Consider the following 21,730-nt stretch of genomic DNA (forward strand, 5'->3'; position numbering starts at 1 on the left):
GTATACATTCGTCTTGCTAAATCTGTGTGCCTCATCTGCAATTAAAGGGATACTACACCGATTTAGCATTGAGCATGGTATCAGTAGAAACATGGTAGTATTTTTGAATGACCGTGCTTCCCTTCCTCATGTCTCCCTGAGACGAGAGATCTCTGTATTTTGGGTCTGGAAAAAATCTTCCGATGATGCAAAACGACAATTTTTGTGTCATCGGATTTTTTGCCCAGAGGTAATGGACTACAGCCAGTAGTAGGAGCTACTTCCGCATGTTTTCAACCCGCCCATAGAAGGTTGGACTGTCGTCTCGAACCGATGCTTCCCGAAGCAAAACAAGCATCAGCCATCTTGAAGCTTCGCTAACCAAAGCTCCCTCTTCTTAGCAGAAAACCTTTAAAACAATTATGTGCATTCAAACTACCGCACATGTGTACCACCGGGATACATTGGTACAGATCGGAGAATATGCAGGACACTTTATTACAGACGGAATACTCGACACACTACGCAAGCTTCACCTGTTACGGAGACCAGCACCTCAGCCAGCAGTGTCGCCCGATGACGCTAGCCGGGGTAAGGGACCTCGACAGCGGTTCAACCTCGGTGGAAAGCTAACGCTAGCTGGCCACCTGTTCAATCAATCCTGCTTGCAAGTGTCCGCTCATCAGACAACAAACTGGACTACATCCAACTTCAACGAAACTCCCAACGTGAGTTCAGAGACTGCTGTGTTTTTGTTTTTGTGGAAACATGGCTGAACAACAGTGTACCGGACTATCCAGCTACCATGCCTGCTAGCCCTGCTGTGTCGCGGGATAAAACTAGTGGAGGTGGGCTGTGTTAACACGGACTGGTGCAGGAATGGGTTGCTTGTATCCAACTAACTGCTAACTGCTAATTGCTGGTGGAGTTTGTGACTATTAAATGCCGACCATTCTACATTCCACGCAAATTTACGGCTGTGTTTATACTCGGTGTTTACAGCCCACCAAGCGCTAATGCCAGTATGCGTAAGCTGAACTTTATGGAGCCTATAATGTGTGTGCACTTAATGTAGCCTGTTTCGTATGTCGTTTTTATATAATGTCATTTTTATATATTTTAAATGTGTAACACCACTTGAGCCACGGTGAAACGTTATTTCGTGTATATGGTTGAAATGACAATAAAACACACTTCAGTTGAGTTGACCGTCTCACTGTCTGTCTGTCTGTCTGTAAACGGTAGGCGTGGCTTGGGAGTGGACTATAAAGCAGCGAAGCAAGTGCATTTTAAAATCTGCGATAAAGCAGGGGATGTTTTAGGGCATGGCTATGATGTGATTGCCAGTGAAAGTGTGTAACAGAGTGTAAGGGCTCCTCCCTCACTCCTCCCTCTCGTCTAAAATCGTCACATCCGCAACCAGGATGGCTGCACCCGTAACGGCAAACTCGACGACTCATAGCAGACCTCCTCAAACCAATGGGAGACGTCACACATGCTCTGTCCATACTTACTTTCCGTAATATTATATAGTCTATAATCACGCTATGATGGTTACATTTGCAATTAATCCCCGGTTCACATGCCTGCCGAACTGTAGGGGTGGTCCGTTACACTACTGTAGGCCTATAGGCTATTCAACATCACTGACAATTTATTTATCAATATTTCAAAATAGAAAATATTACACTTCATAATGTTTTGTATTCATAACACTATTGTATTATTGTACAAATTAGCTACAACAGTAATAGCAGTTACCTTATGTAGGCCTAAGTCACTCCTACATTTTTCAACTGAGAGGCAAAACGTGCTCCCTGGGAAAAAGATACGGTTATGCCCTGTTCATACTAATCAAATGAACTGGACTTTGTTGTCAGATGCGAAAGCCCCCTTCCCTTACTGCATTATATACCATTCAATTAAAAATTTTGAATTGTTACCTGCAGAATTTTGTATTTTCCTTGACATAAATTAATTTGTTTTCACCATAAATTTGTGCATCATCATCATTTCAGAATGCAGGAAATGAAGTTTTTTGACGCTCAAAATTTCCTGGGGGAGGACCCACAGACGCCCCGCTTCATATGTGTCCCCCCTGGTATTATTAACACCTCAGAACAATTTCTCCAACACGGGTGCATTCAATTTAATTAGGGTTGTCAGCATTAACGCGTTAATCGCGAAAAACACAGACGTTCAATGAAACTGGTAATTTACAGCCTCGTGGTGCATTCAAAGTTGTTGTTAAATGCCCTTTTCCCATCTGGTGGTTGTTTTTGTCATTCAACAGCTATTTACTAGTGAAATAAGTTATTGTTATAGTGATTACATTATTATTAAACATTTAATTTTGACGATGTGGCCTAAGCAATAAACAAGCCATTCTTTAATGTCGCCAACAGTTTAGTAACTTTTTTTTAACTTTCTTAAAAAGTATCGGTTCAGGCACCGTTAAGGCACTGGTACCGTTTTAAAAGTACCGCTTTAGCACCGGTATCCAAACCAAACAATACCCAACCCTAATATTGACTCTAGATTCAAATGTGTGACTAGATTAAATATATAATAAACAAATACAAATCTTAAAATCAAGTTCATAAAGTCATTTTCTTTGCATTCATTTGATTCCCAATCAAGATACACTGGTAAGAATTGCTTTCCATTGTTAATATGTACTTAAAAACAGTTCTGAAATGCAAAATAATAGAATTTTAATCATGTGATAAAACGTGATTAATCGCAATTAACTATAGAAATTCAACGATTAATCACGATTAAGAAAATGTAATCGTTTGACAGCCCTAAATTTAATGTTAATGTATTATGTTCTTAACACGCTTTTAATCTCGTAGAAATTCAAAGAAGTTATTAGCATGTTATTATTAGCAATTATATGTTTTTTTGTTGAAAGATTACATTGTGTGCTGTAACTGTCCCTGCACCCTTATAGCCTTGAGAATGGGACTGTGGGCTATGTGTCTATTTAAGCTGCCAAAAATATTTGCAGTACAATTAATATAAGAATTCTGCACCTCTTTCCGTGCGTGGACCCCCCCACCCCCGGGTCAGCTACCCTGATATTTCACAGTTGTCCTTTTTTGTCAGATATTTTGACTGGAAAGGTTTCAAAGAGGAGCTGTTGGCTTTGATACCGCTGGAAGGTAAAACCACTGCTGACGTTATATTTGAAAAAGCAGATGAGCTTTTTAAAAAACATGGCTTGTCATTCGAAAATGTCAACCTAATGGTTACAGATGGCCCTCTGGCAATGGTCGGCAAAAGCAGGGGTCGGGAGAGCAGAATTAAGAATGTCGCTCCTGAAACTAATGCACTTCGCTGTCTTAATCACTAAAGTGTTATGGGTGCCAAACTAAGTAGGGTAGGGTAGAGCCATTCCCCTGCAACGTTTGGGCCTTTGCATAACTGTTCTACAAGTAAGTGGCAGCTTACCACCTCAAATGAAGTTAGAAAGACTCTTACCAAGTTGAGAGAACACCCTCAGGGGGATAAAAATGGGGATGTTCTGAAAATAGTACAAAGAATCAAGGCACAATACTCATTTTAATCAGGTTAATATAACCAGATAAAGGCAGGCTGCGGCAACGTTTAAGATCTGATCTGCATTTCTTAATTAGAGGGGTAAGATTAAGCTTAAATAATGGTTTTAGTATTTGAAATAAGAGCCAACCCTACTTAAAGGGAATATGGTAGACGGAATGTTAAGAGCTAGCGAATTGATTGGGAAAAGTTCACTTTTTTCCAGGTTAAGCCTGGTGGGTTGTAGCCTGATAGTTTTCCAAAGTGTCCCAGGATAGCTGGAATAGGGGGTATAGAGAGAGAGTCGGATTAGATAGATATATAAGGAGGTTGTCTGCGTAATGCAACACTTTGTGGGTAATACCTCCTCTAAAGACGTTATTATACCCTCACTGCATGAAAAAGGGCTTAGAGATGCATTACCGCCACCATGTGGACTGGAATCGCTAGACTCTTACTATGGGCTCTCTTATCAGTCTCACTGGGGAGCGGTGGAGTCAAGAGGACACCTAGTGGTAAAATTGTATATATGGGTCCAGTCCGGTGTTTGGTTTGATATCAAACCGGTTTGAAAATGTTTATAGTGGCCTAAGCCTACTAGGCCGGGAGGGGATAAAATACACGTATCATAAAATACGCCATGATACCATATAAGCTCACTGAATTTATAACCTCTTACGCTCAAGTTCCTCATGCTGTAGGTAATTTTCTGAACAGTTCTTACTATCCAGTATTGACAAGTAGGACTAAGTAATCTTTGCAAGATATGTGCATGGTCTGCTGCTTTGATAATATTCAATTAATACAAACTAAAAAAAACTAAATATATTTAATTTATAACCCTTAATTAACTAGTCTTAGGCAGTGTCCTCATCTAGGATTCTAGTGGCCTGAGGGTAGAAGCTCTTCCTGAGCCTCTCAGTGCTGGCCTAATTTATCCGGTACCTTCTTCCCGATCTGAACAGGGAGGCTGTTATCCAATTAATGATTAGGATCTTTAATGATTTTCCTAGCCTTATTCTTGCGTCCGATGTGAATATCCTTTAGGCAGGGTAGGGCCCCGCCTATTGTATGTGCAGCCAAACAAACCACTCTTTGCAGGGCCTTGTGGTCCTGTTCAGTGTGGTTTCCATACCAGTCAGTAATGTTCCCCGTCAGGATGCTCTCAATGGTGCAGGAGTAGAAATTCCTCGGTATTTGAGGGGATACCTAGAATTTCCTCAGGCGTCTAAGGTAAAACAGTCTCTGCCTTTCTCATCATCAAGTCAGTATGCAGCACCCAGGTCAGACCCTTGCTGATGTGGACACCAAGGTACTTGAAGTTGTCCACTCTCTAGCAGCTAGGATGCCTTTGTGTTTTGTACGAGGTTGTAACGTTACTCACACAAGATGAGCAATAGGTCTTGCTTATTCTTTCGCTTCCCAGGTGATAAAAAGATGCAATGTGTAACATAGCTAAGCTAGCTAGCACGCCAAGCAGCAAGCAAGGTGATGTTTATTGTGTCAGAAAAGATGTGTAGTTCAGTAAGCACAAAACTAAGTGGTACTAGGAAAAAACCTACAACAAACTGACTTTCTTCACTTGCAAAATGATCTTTAAAATTGACAGACATATGGGTAATTCATGGCTCAATTCAAACGGGATCAAGAAATGATGAAGCTATTTGCTTCCACCTGCTCCTTCTCGAACTAATCCTTTTTTTTGTTTTTTGTTAAATTCTGATTGTGTTTTATTTTGTGATTTACATTTTTTTGTTTTATTTTCTTTTGCAACATTGTTGATTGTTTGAGATACATAATAATAATAATAATAATAATAATAATAATAATAATAATAATAATAATAATAATTAGTTTCTCCCCTTTCACAACCTAACGTATTGTATCGAAATAAGGTCTCATGTGGTGCACCTAAAGGGAAGGGACCTCACATCTCTATGCAGTAGAACTTTTTTTTTTGTGCTACATGGCCAGAGAAAACAGAGCAAAGGGGCTGTGGTATTCCCTTTCACTCAAAAGATAGAAAACCTACAATTACCAGAATGCACTGCACTAGACCAATAAACGCTCCTGCTGGTGGGTGACTTAATGCAAGCATGTCACAGAACCAATATGGCGACCAGCTGGTAACAAACAATCCCTAGATATACGTAGATACCATATCCAGCTTGTGAGATGCGTCTCTGCTGCATAAAATATATACGTAAAAATAATACAGAGGAGGAATGGTCAAAAGCATGTTCTCTAGCTCAAACCCATCAATAAATACTAAAAAACATAAAACTCCAAACTATTGCAATATAAATGGATAAGTAGATTATACATAACCCCAGCTAAATTGCAGTGCTTTAATCCTAACATACCAGATACCTGCGTCAAATGTAAAGACCAAAAAGGAACGTTCATTGTATGTGGGAGTGTCCACAGATACTCTCATTCTGGAAGAAGGTGTTGGACCTGGCAAGCCAGATCACTGGCGAGGAGGTGCCCCTTAGCCCTAAATTATGCTTATTATCTTATTATCTCTACCCAGACGGCTTTATAACCTCTAACAAAGTTAGATCTCTAATGAATATTTGTTTTTTAGAAGCCAAACAATGCATTGCTTGCTCATGGAAAGCGGACACACCTTGTGGCACATCGCAATGGTTGAGGGGAATTACTTTTTACTTAGCTTTAGAAAAGATAAGTTACACAACAAAAAATAGGCTTGACAAGTTCTGGAAAATTTGGAGTGTTTTCTTCAATTTCCTTGAGAATAACAATATGGATGTGGATGGTTGGAGAGATAACTAGCTGTACTGAGTGGTGTTTATTTTATTTATTTTTTATTTATCTATTTAAGATAACATACTCCTAATACCGGTAGTGTGCCATCTGTACTATACGGTGTTGAGATAAACAACTTCTGTATGTTTTAAGTGTAAGCATACACCTATGGATGTACAGATTTATAGCTACTACACTTAATCCTTGGTCTCCTTTCTGTTTTATGTTATGTGCCTTGTTGTACTGCGTTTGTCTGTTAAATGTACAAAAAACTCAATAAATACATGTTTTTATATATATATATATATATATATATATATATATATATATATATATGGGTCAAAGACGAATAAGGATTTAAAATTTGAAAATAAATTAAAGTGTCAAAAAATGCCAACTCAAGCAATTTCTATTTTCATTAGAGTGTTCTATATACATCTCAACAACAGGAATTTAATTTAGAAATGCAATTTTTTTTTTTTTTGATGAATCATGTGATTTATTCCATGAAAAATGCCCTTCCTGGGTAACGGGAATGGATTTAAAAAATATTTAAATGTCTACCTTTTTAGCATATAAATGTTTAGGCATATCCATAGTTACAGCTAATCAAACGCACACTGTTCAAAAAAACTAAGTTTTTAACACAATTAATATGATATATTTGGGTATTTATAATTAAATGGGCTCATCGTTTGATTTTGGTCACACAACATTCCATGCCAAAAACAGAAAAATGATGAAAGAAGTCTTAAAATGCTTTACAGTAAAGGTTATCAGGTTATTATTGTATACTCAACTGAGGAAAACATGATTGTGTAATATACCATGAAAATCTGAGTTTAAACACTTGACTATGTCATTGTTACTCGGATGACATCCCGTTAGCCAGGAATGACATAATGCAAAAATGCCATAAAAGAATAAAGAAATACATATTTTTTTATTAATATAATCTAACATTATCAACACAATGCTTGAAACGTGATAAATACTAATAAAAAAAACTATTTTCATTGACATGTCCAATCTGGATAACAGAGGACATGTCCTGGGTAAAGATCTTCGTTATCCAGGAAGGACAAACTGTTATCCAGGAAGGACAAAAACATGATTTTCCCACCAAAACACTGTCAAACATGGCATACTCAGCTAAAATATATCTTAGCCTTTAAAACGTTAATGCCATATTTCACATGAAATTGAAAATGCATTTTTTTAAATATCAAAACATCAAATATGTTTTATTAGCGTTATCCAGAAAGACACATGATTTTTGGACATAGTTCACCAGTGACCGAAAAAGCAAAATAAAAACTTTAAGAGAGAATTACTAAACTCTCCAGATGTTTTGGGGTCCTCCATAATCTTCTTTATGATGTAATATCATATTTCATGGCTATGCAATTGCATTATGGGTAATTTATGGATTTTAAGGTCTGTTACCCAGGAAGGACATTAGGGAAATCCAAAAGTAAGGACAAAAGTATTTCTTGAGTAACATTTTAAATAAGGGTAGCATTGTTACTATATTTGTAGGTATCACTGAAAACATCGATGCCAACAATTATGCCAAAGTAGATAATTAATGCTCTTATTATTATTTTTGACATTTTTGTCACATTTTTATACTTAGATTTTAAGCCCGGACGTTACCCAGGAGGGACAGTTTGGTACTTCTGAGCTCAACAGCTCTTTGAATTTTATTTTTTTGCATTAAATACCTATTAAAGTGAGTAAAGAGGGGAGAGTTGAGTAATATAATGTAGTTTTTTAAAATTAATATTTATCTTTTGCATTATGAATATGCTTTGGACACCATAATTGACATGCCACGTCTTTGACCCATATATATACGTAATACATAAAATCAATACATGTCTGTAGCAAAGCAATCGGCTTGAAAATCTGTTGAAATTTCAACAAGAAATGCTGATATTTATTGTGGATAAACCACCTGCCTCGATAGAGGTGATAGTGGGATTGTTGGCAAAGAATACATGGCATGAACACTATTTTTTTTGTTCCATAATGGGAATTATTGAGGGAACTACAGTCAAAGTTGAATGGTTCATTTGCAAAAACAGATCTCTGTTTTATTTATCTTCTATCTTTTTAATTTTCATAATTTTTTTTTTTTATTGTGCACTCAAACAAATATCAGTCAAACTGGTGTATTAAATTTAAGAATGGCTTGTATCTGTGTTTGCAAATGAACTCTTTTCTCTCTCATTTATTTTGCGTTCAGAATTATGTCACTCAAGTAAGATATGGCGTTATGTATGTCCTTCATTCCTGAGCGAGTAATTGTATGCTTTGAGCACAGAGAACTATATTTTGCAAGCACATTAGATTACATTTTGAACAGAAATTCACACTCGCAAAAGTTAATTTTGTTAGAGCAAACAAAAACCTATTCCATGCTCAATAAATGTATTTGCATGTTTGCTATTATCCATCTTAACGTGTAATAATAACCCCTCTCAAGCACTTTACTCATGTGCCCTCTCAAAAACTCTCACGCAGGTAGACGCTGCTGTGTGCAGGTCATGTCTCCCTCTCAACCTCTGCACTCTGTGCGTGCTCAACTCTGACACACTCGCTCACATTTTCACAGCGTTACAGTTCAAATGATTAGCTAAAGTAATGGATGACTGTTGAAACATTAAGCCGCACGTCAAGTAGTAGACCTAATAGTAGAATTTCTGACCAAACCAACCTAAATGTTTACAGTTCAATTGCATTAAAAAGTAAGAAGTAATATCCACTTTAATATAATAGTGTTATACATTTGGAACACATTGGGAATTGATATAGGGGTATATGAGTTAATCTGACAGGGCTGTGGGGGAAAGCACTGATCTACAGTATTGTATATTATTGACCTACCGGTATATTACAGACATGCCTTAACAGTTGTGTTATTCATAAAACCGTTGTGTTTTTTGAATTACAGTAACATATCTCCCTGTGTGACTAACGTCATCCTTCACAAGCAATCTAACGTTGGATACGCATGCATGGACATAGTCTATGCATCCAACATTTCATCCAAACACACCTAAAATGTCACAATACAGCCACATGTAAGACGTTTGTAATACTGGTTACATAGTTATCTTGTTTTATTAACCTTAATTCTGTTTGCCGAGGCTATGTATTATTGGCTTGCAATGTAGCTATCCGTCAAAAAGCAGTAAGTTAGCTAACTAACGTTACTGGCAAGATATGGTTTCATTTTAAATACATCTAAAAATAAATAAGGATATACTAACGTTACCATGCACAGTGCAAAAACATGACAACACTCACAACAGTCTTACAACACCTCTCTGGCCACCAGTCAAATATCTTTGCAGTAGTTAGCTAACGATTCTGCGTGTTCCTAATTAGCGTTAGCAGCGGATAGCTCCTTCGCAAGCTAATATATCAAAAGAATAAAGGTTAATAAAACACGGTAACTATGTAACCAAAGTATGAAAACTAGTTACATGTGGCTAAAGTGTGGCATGTAGATATTGCTGTTCAGTCTCACATTGTGAGACCTAACTTACAGTGCTGCGAGGAACTGTTCAGATGACATGTGAGACTGAGACTGTTATGCTCTGCTGCTGTGTGCTAACGTTAGATTGCTTGTGAAGAATGAGTCAAACTAACGTTATTCACACAAGGAGATATGAGTCAAACAAAACGGCATTATAATACACAAAATTATTAAGACATTTCTGTGATATAAGTCGAGAATACAAAATACTGAGTAACGTTAGTTGAACAGCTCCACTGTAGTCAGTATATATATACCAGTATGCTGACCAACAGGTGTTGTGTCAAAGACCCACGTAGATCTGTGTTTCCTAATTGGAGACGAACAGCCAATCAAAAATGACCTATAATTCTCCGATTGGTTGGTTTTGTGGCACACTTGTAACGCTGTGAGAATTTGAGCGAGTGTGTCAAGAGTTGACCGCGCACAGAGTGAAGAGGCTGAGAAAGAGGGAGACATGCCGGAGCGCAGCAGCATCTACCTGCGCGCAGAGAAAGAGTTTTTGAGAGAGCACATAAGTAAACTGCGTGAGAGGGGTTATTATTGCAGTTAATATGGATAATAGCAAACATACAAATACATTTATTGAGCACGGAATTACATTGTTCAAAATGTAATGTAATGTGTATTATATATATTTTCTGTGGTCAAAACATACAATTACTTGTTCAGGAATGAGGCACATATAACGCCTTAGTAAGACATAGGGTGAATAATGCACTATATAGTAAACAGGGAGTGATTTTTGACAGACCGGCAGTTCAGTGAACAGTATGATGCTGTTGTCAAAAAAGCTATTTTTGTCATGATAATTTTTGTAAAATAAGGAGAACCTAATATCTAAAACCCCGTTTACACCTTTCATTCCAAGTGCCTCCTATACTGATTAAATTCAGATAAGATTTAAGTAACTTTCATTTATGGTCAGATACATATCAGATCACAAAGCTGATCAACGCATGGATGAATCCTAAAAATGGACAAAGAGCGAGACAAAAGTTTTATCGTCTGAATGTATGCGTTTCACAGCGGTCAAGCCAGGCTGAGGAGGTGCGACTAGGTCGAGCCAGGATGAAGTAATTTGGATAGATGCACGTTCACTGCTTTCCTTAACAGACCGCGAGGTCGATCCCAGATTCACTGATGCTAAAATGGAGATACGCATTGTGCATACTTTACACAGAGTGAGCAGCAACTTCTAATGGAAGTTTGAAGTGAAACACATTATTTAATATAAGAAGAAACACGTAATTATAACATTCAAGAAGTTAGGCTACTGATCATTTGCACAAATTAACAGTTGTACATTTTGCCTTAAAAGTGAGAAGAATGGTTTCACTTAAGAGCAGTGGTTCATAAACTACTCACAAAAAGTTAGGGATATCTGGCTTTTGGGTGAAATTCATGGAAAATGTAAAAAGTTCAAGCTACAGTGGTATAATATCATGAAAGTAGGATATTTAAGTAGAAGCATGCAATGGTGATTTCCAAACAAAGGCCAACAACAGTGGTGGGTACACAACAACAAAAAATGTCAATGTCTCAATAACTTGTCATGTGCCCTTGAGCATCAATTACAGCTTGACAACGACGTTGCATGCTGTCCACAAGTCGAGTTATTGTCTGCTGAGGCATGGCATCCAGGTCATTGAGGTTCTGGGGTACAGAGTTACGGGCCTCAACGCGGCGACTCAGCTGATCCCATAGGTTTTCTATAGAATTCAGGTCTGGAGAAAGTGCAGGCCACTCCATTTGAGGTATCCCAGTCTCCAGCAGCCGTTCCCTAATGATGCGACCTCGATGAGCTGGAGCATTGTCATCCATGAAGATGAAATTAGGCCTGTGTTGTTCATGCAGGGGCACAATGACTGGATTAATGATGTTATTCAGGTAGTATGGGCTTGTCACTGTACCATTCAGAAAGTGTAGGGCAGTTCTGTATTGACTAGACACACCTGCCCACACTGTAACACTACCACCACCAAAGGGTCGTCTGGTGACAACAGCGGCTGATGCATAGCGCTCTCCTTGACGTCTCCAACATCGTTGGCGGGCTCAACGTGAATCGACTTTCATCAGAGAACAGCACTGAGGCCCATTGGTCCCTTGTGCAGCGTAAATGCTCCCTGGCCCATGCAAGACGATGACGCCTGTGCCTGGTGGTGTGGTAAGGTACCCTTGCAGGTCATCTAGCACGCAGACCACGCTGATGTAAACAGTTTTGAATGGTCTGACATGACACTTGGGTGCCTCTCACCTCCCTTAAATGTGCCTGGAGTTGAGTGGCATTCATCATCCGGTTCCGCAGGGCACTGTTCACAATGAAGCGGTCATCAGTGTGGGATGTGGCCAATGGGCGTCCACTTCTATGCTTTTCTGTGACTCTTCCAGTCTCTCTGTATCTCTGTTGAAATCTGCTGATGACACTCTGTGACACTCTAAGCTCAGTGGCCACTTCCGTCTGAGAACATCCTGTTTGAAGCCTCGCAATGGTGAGGTACTGTTGATCAATTGCTAGGTGTCGTCTTGGTCTCATGATGTCAAAATGTGAACAGCATGATGAGGAGGACTGTTTAAATACCAATTCTAATTGAACGAGGAAATGTATTGGTCGATTCATGGATCAAACACCTGTTGTGAATTTTGCCGTTAAGCTCCTTGTTAGCAACAGCTAACAGCAAGTTGTGCAGAAAGTACTGAAATATTTGAAACTGTTGGACATGCGCATTCAAAAGTTTAGAGAAGGTCACATTAAGTTCACCTGTAAAGGTTGTAGTGGATTTTAGGTTCATCCTGAAATTTCACCCGAAAGCCAAATATCCTTGACTTTTTGTGAGTAGTGTATATAGCTTAATAAACTATCATTCATTCCGTTCGCTATTGACTGCCACGCTGCCAGTTTTCTTCTTCATATATGCTTTGCTTCCTCGTACGGACATAGAAAAGAAAAACACTGAAGAAATTGGACTCTGAAATCTAGAAACTATGAAGATAATTAGGTGATAAACTCAATGCACACTGTAAACATCACTGTTATTCTTCCTCCAGCCAAATATAAGGTCAAAATCCCTGTTTCATGAATGTACAGTAGCCTACACTATATAGTTACTGGTCCAGTGAACTAAGACTATAATTTGGGAGGATTGTACAGTTAGGATAGGTTTTATAAATTATACAATCCTCCCAAATTAATAGTCCCAGTTCACTGGACAAAACACAAATTGTGTGCTAAAAATCCCAAATAAAATGCACATGATCCTTTATTGTTAAAGAATACAAAAATAATTAAATCAACTAATGAGATGTATTGGTCTCTGACCAGTCCCCATTGTTAGAACCATTATAGAAACACGTGTATAGGACTTTATAAAAGGCCTACTGACCTTCTATCACAGACTTCATTTAAAATAAATTTGCATATCAGTCTTTTCTAATCATCTCAACAACTACCATACTATATTTACCAAACTTCTAACAACAATATGAACAGCAGTCTTCATAAACGCAATATAACAGCACCAATAACTGTCACATGAATAATTTTAAAAATAATAATAATAATGATCAGTGTTTCCTTTAGGATTTTTTTTAGTAGTTCTGGGGGCAGGTCTGTCCGAACATGCACAACACACGGACAGGCTTTCCAACAGGCAGGATAATTTAAAAGGCACCTGCAACTACATTGTGCGTCTGCCCTATTTCTGATACCGTGGCAGCAGATATTTTGGTGTGGCGGGCCACCTATAATGTATACTTTATTAATCCTGCAAAGGGAAATTACAATGTTTTTCACTCTGTTGTTATTACACACATCTGAATTACACACACATGCTCAGTACCTATACATGCACTAATGGAGAGATGTCATTGTGAAGGAGCTGCCCATGGAAAGGCAGTTGGGGGTCCGGTGCCTTGCTCAAGAGCTCCTTGGCAGTGCCCAGGAGGTGAACTGGCACCTCTCCAGCTACCAGTCCACCAACATACTTCGGTCCGTACGGGGACTTGAACCAGCGACCCTCCGGTTCCCAACACAACTGCCTACTGACTGAGCTACTGCCACCCTATGACTGATCACAATGTTAAAATAATAACAGTACTTTACTGAACAGCAATGTGTACGTGTTTTATTTTAATGCAGGCTAACGATAATATGGTGAAACCACTGCTGAGTGAACAGAAAAGGAACCAGGATTAATAAATCCTGTTGTTATCATGGTCAGGAGCAGGCTAGCTGCACAGAATAAATCTCCATGGTAATTTATGTGCCTCTGCTTTCGTGAAACCGACTTTCATCCAGGATAACTGGGAAATCCCGGCTTAATCCGCTATCTGGGTTTTGTGAAATAGCCCTTAAAATTAGTTTATGGTAGCCGCGGTGTTCCCAGCATGAGGTGCGCGAGCCACGGCTGTCGTTTCCAGCACGAAGGCTCTGCAAGCTGTCGCGGCACGTGGTCGTGCACCTCTGAATTTTTGTAACTACAAACCCACTGCACTCTCAATTCGACATGGTCGGCTGGGAAGAGCTGGTTCGCCTGTACAAACATCTGTATGATTCTTCATGTACAGACCACAGGGAGTCAAACAGCCTTAAATATGTGGTCAGAGAGAGACACCACAATGGGAAAAGAAGAAATATTTTGGGGGAAAGTGTGGAAAAACATGAAAGATTGTTTTGTCAAAGATAAAAAAAAAAAAAAAAAAACTCTTGGAAAGAGTGTTCTTAACAGTGTTACAGGCAGCCAGTCATTTCAATTTGGAGACAAACGACAGTCACGTTAATGATTAGAGGAGATAAATGTAATGTTTCGCGGTACGTCGGTGTTTAACATGGATGTGTTTACTTCTGTTGCCAGGCAGCCTGCTTTGCTTAACTTCCGCTCTCTTCTTCTCTACTACTTCTTCCTTATTCACAGATTATTTTGTTTGTACGCCCTTTGGTGTTTCGGACAATATTGCAACGAACGATGCGTCGAGCATAAACGTCTCTGTGCATGCTCGTAGCACACGTGCCATCTAAGGAGGCATGCGCACGGTGTCGTGCTCGAGTATAGCCGACGCTTTAGAACTCAATTTTCCAATTTGTTTCATCCATGTATTGTTTGATGACGAAAGCCACCAACTGGGCAGTCTACTTCAATACAAAGACAACTATGCGCAGGCACTCACAGGGGAAGGGGTTGGGCAATCTATGTTGAACTGCTGCCAGTGAATCCCTACAAGAAGGCGCTGTATTGGAAAGGTGGAATAATCTGTCATAATGTAGCTCTGAGTTGGAAGTGGCTGCAGAGGGCTGGGCATGTAAGTGCATTAGCTGGTGTCGGGGTGAGGCCATCTCAGGCCTTGGCTGACAGAATGGAGAGAGCACATAAGGCAATAGAAAAAGCCATTAGTAGCCCTGTTCTGCCCCTAAAAGTGTTAGCCCGAGGACAGCCATTCACTCAACAGCAATGCCACACCTATATCGTCTGAGAGACTAGACACAGCCCAGGAGATAACAGGTTCATAAAAACACAATGAACCAGCTTTATGTTTAGACTTGAAATAAAAATCCTGACTTGTAATATACTCAATCTTTATATTTGATCTCTTGATGTTTACAGTATCCCAAGAAATGGAGATTTCCTGTAAGCATGGCAGGATGAGACAGGGGTTGTATAGCAGTCCTGGACGACAAGAGGCAGTGCATGCTCTGCACTGTATCTTGTTATTGCTGTCCTTTAGCCACCTTGTAAACATCCTGCTCCCCAGAGCTCCGTCTGATAGCATCTGAAAGTCTGCCTGCTGTTTACAGGTGAGTGGATACTGTGTCACAGGGGAGGACTCGTGCAACTGACCCTAACTAGCCCTGACAAGCACTGGAAAAGGCTGAAAAGCAGTGCCTTACCCCAGGTAAAACAGGGCTTAAAGACTGCCAAGACAACACCAGGCATAGGGACATATACTGTACTTCAATATGGAAGAAGTACTGCAGAAACTTTTACAACTGTAATCATGTGCACACATCTCTGTATTGTGGCTTAGATTAATACAACAATGATAAAATGAATACTTAAAGGGCAGGTTTAGATTTTGTTTTCATATAAATGCCAGGGGTTGAAAATTAGCATGTGTGCCAAAACACACAAGCAATGCATCTGGTTCGTCCAATGGAATTGTGATGTCTATGTCAAATAAAAAATATAAATAATATAATTTATAAATATATATATAAAAATATATATATATAAATAATATAATTTATAAATATATATATAAAAATATATATATATATATATATAAAAATATATATATATAATATATATATATATATATATATATATATATATATATATATATATATATATATATATATATATATATATATATATTATGTATGTAGAGTTATTGGTTGCTGTAATCATTCCTTCTGTCTAGGGCTGGGCGATATGGAGAAAATCAAATAACAAAATATTTGACCAAATACCTCTATATCACAACGATATTGTTATGTTACCGTGATGGAAATTGTCTTTGATCACATTGTCACAAACTAATGTAATCAGGTTTAAACTTATTTTGTATTTGATTATGCTGATTCCCTTACAATGCAACCTTTTAAGGCCCTGACACACCAACCCGATGGCCGACCGTCGGCAGAAAAGGCAGTTGGACTGATCAGTCAGCTCCCCGAGGTCAAGAAGCCCTTGATACTACTACCACACCCGATACCACCTCATAGCAATGTGACAATAACTTCTCCGTCAAGCAGGTATAGGCAATGGAAGAGGAACAATGCCAGCCGTTTGGAGATTTTTGGCTGTAAAAAAAATCCCAATGCATGATTGCACTTGACGACCAGCCATTGTCATTCGTTAATAATACTGGGTTTCGACGTCTTCTCAGTGTACGGGAGCCGAGAAATTCACAGCCGTCACCACTAGAGTTGGGTACCGAATTCAATACTTTTTAGGCACCGAACGATTTGCCTCCTTAGTATCGAGTATCGAAAAACGCATCGTCATTCAATACCCAATTTCAATACCTACAGTAAGGAGTAAATCTCATCAGCGTTAAGGAGCCAATAAGCATGCAGCATGTTTCTACCAGGATCGAATAATGCTTGTGATTGGCTGTGTAACGTTACACGTCGTAGAGACGCACAGAAAAAACTCTCACGGGGCTCACGTAGTAGGAGCAGAAAAAATAAATAATAAGATTTCTGCCGTAATGTGTAATGTTGTAATTAGGGGTCCAAGCCTGAGGGGCCTGTGAACCGCATTGCCTTGCAAACGCGGTTCAGAGATCCAGCGGAGCTGTGGAACCCTATTGCTTTCCTAAGGTTTCTCATTTTCCTCCGCCTAAAACAGATACTACAGCCTAAACCGTACATGGTGGGGGGGGTGCCGTTTTCAGGACTGGTCCAGATCCCTGCACGGACCTCGGACAAAAAAAATTGCACCACTAGGTGGCGCTATAGCAGAGATACGCGTTTGGCCCTATAACTCCCAAACTGTACATTGCACATTAAAAATACACATATCCATGTGTTCCCTGAATTCAGCTGAATCTCGTGATATAGGCCACGCCCATTTCCGCCTAGACTTTTATGCGAGAAAAATTGCGATTTATCGTAAACCATATTGTTTTTTAAATGGAATGATGTAATTAACAGGCTTGAAAAAAAAAAATCGAAATCCATCTTTTAATATTGCTGTTATAAGTAATAACTTTACTGATGTGCAGAAGTAATGCATTTGTTTGGACTGAACTAAAGAAATAACTTCATATTTTCTTTGCAATGCGAAAACAATGATTGAACAGAAAACTAACTACATTTTTTGACTTTTATTATTACTTATTATTATTATTATTATTATTATTATTATTAACTGACTATCCACTGTAAAAAGTCAGAATTGCTATGTTTCTAATGCAGTTTGATACTTTAATCAAGATTAAATGACAACACTAGTCAAGGTTATTCTTCACCTACATTGATAAACATGCCAAACCTCAGACCAAACCTCAACAAAAATAATTTGGAGAACATCCACCTGACTACCAGTTGCATTTCATAAACACATTTGACAACTCCCACTGATTGCTCATCTCTAGATTAATTTTTTTCTTCTTCGCACACTTCCTATAATAATGTTCTTCCCTCACTAGCATGTTTAGCATTTAGATCACACTGAAACAGAAATCGAACCCTAGAATGCACTTAGCGTAGCCTATAGTGTGGACAGGAACAGGAAATAAATATTTTCTGCGTGCATTGCGTGCATTACCTGTCCTGACAGTCGAGGTGTCCTGACAGTGGAGCCTGCACCGGAATAGACTCCACAGTGAAGGTCTGTAGCCAGACACTCTTGACCAAATCTCCTCTGCTCCTAGGGTTTACTCTTTTCTTTCTTATCCTACAAGCTTACTGTAATCATATGTTTATCTCTAATGTGTAGGTGGTATTTTAAAGGTTTTCTACACACAGAGCTATGGCTTTGTATAAAAAGGTCAAAACCACGTCATAGTTCATGGCTAAAAGGTCTGCTAATGAGAAATTGACAGTCAGAGTTTTGCTCTCCATCCCGAACAAAGAGTCAGAGCTTTGGCAGGAACAGACGAGGGAGTTGTCAGGCCATGATGGATTGCCACTCTGATGAAGAGGACACAGCTGGGTCCCACAGCGGCAGGAAATGAGACAGCCGTCACTCCTCCTTTGACAATTCAATCAGAGAATCCACCAATCATATTCAGCCAGAACAAGCCTGTGCGGTCAGAGTGCATTACCATTCTGTCAGTGATCCGGAAGACAGAAAAAAGGGATGTCTAACCCTACAGTCACATTAGCTACAAGAGACAGACAAAGCGACAGGCTACCATTCATTTTCAATGGGGTGGCCGTTTGCCAGCGACAAGCAACGAGCTTGCCGCTGCCACGAGCAAGGTGGGGCCAAAATAGACAAGAAGTCTATTTTATGCAAATGCTGAGCGATGCGACGAAGCGACTGCCAATCGGAGTGAAGGCAGCGTGAGGGCAGCGTGACGTATGTCAGTGGCTCGAGTCGAAGAAAATAATTCAAGATGGCGGAAAACGCTTCAGGACATCGTATTTATGTATATATCTGATATGTTTGGCATTTTATCTCATATATTTTGTTACTAATATCGAGAAATAAATACTTTTAAATCCAAAAACATCGTTCTTGTGACTTGACAATACCTCTGAAGTGACTTGTAAGACGTGGTTGAAGGTAGCACCGGAGAATTTCTGTTTACTGTTGCCAAGCAACCAGGAGTAGGCTAGGCACGCCCAGGAATGCCCACAAGCGAGTGCATTTCGCTCTCTTTTGTAGCTAATGTGACTGTAAAGTAAGGATGGATGAAGGAGTCATCTTACACCCCCAACACTTACGCCCCATATGGACTAATTCTAGGTTAACAACTCTGTCTAATCGGAATTGTTCATCATGTTACCAAGTTAGCAAACAGCAGTGTGGGTAGCAGCAGACCCACACCATACACATGCATCCTCCGTACTGTCTAAACCAGAGGTCACCAACCTTTTTGAAACTGAGAGCTACTTCATGGGTACTGAGTCATACGAAGGGCTACCAGTTTGATACACTCTTCTGAAATAACAAATTTGCTGAGTTTGCCTTTAGTTATATATGATTATTAATGATTAATGATACTCATCTATGTGAAGACACTGATTACGTTAATGATTTCTCACAATAAATATCAACAATGACTTAACAAGGTGGGAAACAGATAATATCAGTATTCAATTTTCATTTTTAGAACAGGCCTGAGGGCTACTCATGTGGTCCTTGGGGGCTACCTGGTGCCCGTGGGCACCGTGTTGGTGACCCCTGGTCTAAACAGACTCCACCAGGGCGGTGCAGAGACCTTTTGAGGGGCAGGGGCTCAAATTCAAAAAAGGGCATATGGAACAAGATTTGCTAACAATATACAGTATGTCATCTTTATTTTAAAAACTGTATATTTTAACATAATACTAAATCCACAATACTGTACACCTCAAAATGAAATATGGAGCCTTCGACTACATTCACACAAATATATCCAAAAAATGCAACTGTTGTCCAAGCAAAATGTAATCTTACATACAGTATCCAAACTGTATATAGAAAGTGCAATGTGAAATGTTACATAATACTAAATCCACAATACTGTATACCTCAAAATGAAATATAGAGCCTTATATTAGACTACATTCACACAAATACAAGATAACAAGATATCAAACCAGAAACAGTTTAATTGTAGCCTACAACTGCAACCTGAGCTGACTATCAGATTTCTGTAGCAGTGGGCTAGTAGGCTTTGAATCAGAAAGGGATTTGCAAAGGTATGTAGCATGTTTCAGATTATTTTCTCAAAATATAAGGATGTCCTTTAAGTCAAAGACCACCAACCTACACCGTAGACTACAAATAACCTAAGCTAATTTCCCAAAGAAGTGACATGTTCTTTTAAGTGGGCTGCTGGTAGAGAGGCAGAAAGCAGACACACACACACACACACACACACACACACACACACACACACACACACACACACACACACACACACACACACACGCTTCTGTTAACCTACAGAGAACTGCTGCCACCCACACACACACCTGTTAACCTACAGATAACTGCTGCTGCTGCACACACACACACACTTCTGTTAACCTACAGAGAACTACTGCTACATACACACACACACACTTCTGTTAACCTACAGAGAACTGCTGCTATACACACACACACACACACACACACACACACACACACACACACACACTTCTGTTAACCTACAGAGAACTACTGCTACACACACACACACACACACACACACACACACACACACACACACACACACACACACACACACACTTCTGTTAACCTACAGAGAACTGCTGCTGTCTTCTCTTGTGTATCAGAGAATGAAACGGTGACGCTATGAGGCTCTCACAGTAATTGTGGCCGCGACAGCTCGTGCAGTTACCGCGAAATGTGACTACTTCAAAGTTAGCTGCCTGCTGGCTGTTTTAATCCTGGGGGAGACTCTTTATGTGGCGGCAGCGGCTAGAGGCCTTTATAACAAATCAAATGTGCATGCAAGCATTCTTATTCACTTCAAAAGCACACTTACCTGCACCTTTCTCTCGCTCTTGCTGGCCGCGCCGCCGACGGATGGCATGGACTCACTTATATCTAAGTGGCGCGCCATGCAGGAAGCCTTGTCATCATGTGATATGAAGGTTTAGGTCGTTTTATCTAGCGAATTATTATTGTTAAATATTATTCTTAAACGGACCACTTGTGGGCCATCGTCAAAGAAAAAAGGTATAAAAAAAATCTGGACAAAAAAGGGCACTTTGGTCTTGAGGGGCAAAAGGGGCAGGTGCTCAAGCACCCATAGCCCCCCCCCTGCACGTGCATGGACTACACCATAGCACAGAGGCGGACTTTACCATTAGGCAAAGGTCGGCAATTGCCTTGGGCCCCGAGCTACCTAGGGGCCCCCAAAATGCCCCATTAACTTATGCTTAAGGTACTTTTCGCAAATTATATATTTCTAAAACTCCATTTGCGAAAAATGGCATCAAATCATTAGTTTCGCAGACCGGAGGGGGCCCCCCCACCTCACTACATGATTGGACTATTCCATTATCTCACTTACTGCGCATCTGCGAAAGTGACAAGGCTGTAATGCGCCAAAATACGGAGAAAAAAAAGTGACAGACAGACAGGGTGCGTGTGTAGAGTGACAGACAGTGTACAGAGTAGAGCTACAATGAAGCCAAACTACCCAAGTGGTGCTGAAAAAAGGAGGAAGCAGGAGGAAAGCAAAACGTTTTTAAAAAAATTGCCAAAGTTAACAAAGTTTTTTGTGATGCCCGAC

General features: G+C 39.6%; 1 protein-coding gene and 1 long non-coding RNA gene across 5 annotated transcripts in view; one reads left to right on the forward strand and one right to left on the reverse strand.

Moving 5' to 3' along the window:
* cacna1ba (calcium channel, voltage-dependent, N type, alpha 1B subunit, a) overlaps positions 1–21,730 on the reverse strand; it is a 189,440-nt gene that overhangs the window by 156,190 nt on the left and 11,520 nt on the right. The window lies entirely within an intron of this gene.
* LOC118494074 lies at positions 2,130–21,595 on the forward strand. The gene is made up of 3 exons (XR_004896139.1): positions 2,130–2,140; positions 15,893–15,903; positions 21,380–21,595. It is a non-coding gene; the product is annotated as an uncharacterized LOC118494074 (long non-coding RNA).

This window comes from Sander lucioperca, chromosome 2 (genome assembly GCF_008315115.2).
Source record: "Sander lucioperca isolate FBNREF2018 chromosome 2, SLUC_FBN_1.2, whole genome shotgun sequence".
Classification (NCBI taxonomy): Eukaryota; Metazoa; Chordata; class Actinopteri; order Perciformes; family Percidae; genus Sander; species Sander lucioperca.